This window comes from Pinus tabuliformis, chromosome X, assembly GCF_031772625.1.
Source record: "Pinus tabuliformis cultivar Carrire ecotype Pingquan chromosome X, CPIR1, whole genome shotgun sequence".
NCBI classification, from domain to species: Eukaryota; Viridiplantae; Streptophyta; class Pinopsida; order Pinales; family Pinaceae; genus Pinus; species Pinus tabuliformis.
Window position 1 is genome coordinate 415,864,816 of NC_142308.1, and position 1,599 is coordinate 415,866,414.

A 1,599-nucleotide genomic window follows, 5' to 3' on the forward strand; every position below is an offset into this window, starting at 1 on the left:
ATGCAATACTTCGTACAACTAGATAAACCGTATCAATTCACAAAACAATTCAGATTGTCAAAAGAGGAAGGAATCGAATATCATTATAAATATCTCAGCAAACCTATGACAAATGTTGTAGTAACTATTTGAAATGTTGGACGAATCGAAAATCATTATATAGTTTTTTTTTTTTTTTTTTTCCCAGAAATCACGCTTTCAAAAATCTCTAAACTTGGGATAGATGGTGCAATGGATTTATAAATTCCTTTTCACCAAAGCGTTTTGCTAAGAAAGAAAAGATTAACAGCAAGGATTTCAGCAACGAATTAAAAAGGAAATTCCACAGTTAAACGTATATACAAATATTCTCCAACCATGGAAACGGGCAATGTACTACCTTTTTCAAATCTGCCTCTGTTTAAAACGATTCGAATTATTCAAATCTGCCTCTGTTTAAAACGATTCGAATTATTTGACAAGTCCCTGCGATTGCTGAACTTTCAGCAGCCTGCGTAGTTAAGCCCGGATCAGAAGACTAACAGACAATTAAACAGTAAACTCATCATATCATATTCCTAAAAAACTAGGCCACAAGAGCTGAAAAGTTAACTGATCAGGATAATCCTTAAAAGGAATTGCAGAATGTAAACTAGTTTATCCACATCTGATAGCAACCCATGAAACCAAGTATTGCTACTTTTCAACCCTTCTTGGCTTTGGCTACATTTAAAGCCGCAGTCATTCTGATTCCACCCTCAGAGAGGAATTAAGTAAACCAACATGTGTGATTTTATTAATTAATTGTTCTTTGAAAAATGTTGTAATTGATTGTTCATTGAGCACAGACTTCACGGGAAAGAGCAAAATGTATACCCAGCTGCTTCATGTCCAAAAATACTTGGAAAGAGATGAGTCTGACTGTCCTGCAACCAAAGCAAAGCATACGAGGCATTTAATTTGCAGGAAAATCTAATAATCTAAACTTCAGGGCAATTCTAGTTACTGGATCCTTACATTTTCTTGCCAGAAAAGAGGGTTTGTGTCGTATAATGCAATATAATGCACTTCGAATCTGACTTCCGTTGCCTATGGAGAAGCAACTTCCAGTTCAATCTTGAGAGGTTCCTCTGCTCCCCAAGCTACACAAAAGTTCAAATAAAAAATATCAGACAATTTTGACAGGATAGCTACACGTAAATTACACAAACAAATAGACTTATAGAGGATAAATTGGTCTTTCCACTCCAAATATATCTGCAACCTAGAATGTAGGCATGAGTCCTTACTCATTGATTACCTTTGCATTTGATAAGTTTGCCTGCAGTAGAGCTTGGCATTTCCCTGGACAGGTTAATTCCTTTAGTAGGTTTTTTGATATGCCTTTGAAAGCATATTCTTCTTTTACTTATAACTGTTTATTCATTTATTTCATGTTATCTTTCTTTTTTATATATATATATTAACACAATCATATTAATAAATATGGTAGATAAAGAGAATATGCTTCATAATTTATTTAAATATCTAATAACACACTGAAACTTAATTATTGTTTTAAGGTTAACCCTTAAAGATTAATAATAAAAAAAAAATTATCATTCATCCTTATGAATCACA

General features: G+C 33.1%; 1 long non-coding RNA gene across 1 annotated transcript; it reads right to left on the reverse strand.

The window, feature by feature from the left end:
* Positions 1-295: 295 nt before the first annotated feature.
* LOC149140307 (uncharacterized) lies at positions 296-1,123 on the reverse strand. Its single transcript, XR_016265254.1, has 2 exons — positions 997-1,123; positions 296-905 (listed from the first exon to the last, which is right to left on the reverse strand). It is a non-coding gene; the product is annotated as an uncharacterized LOC149140307 (long non-coding RNA).
* Positions 1,124-1,599: the final 476 nt, after the last annotated feature.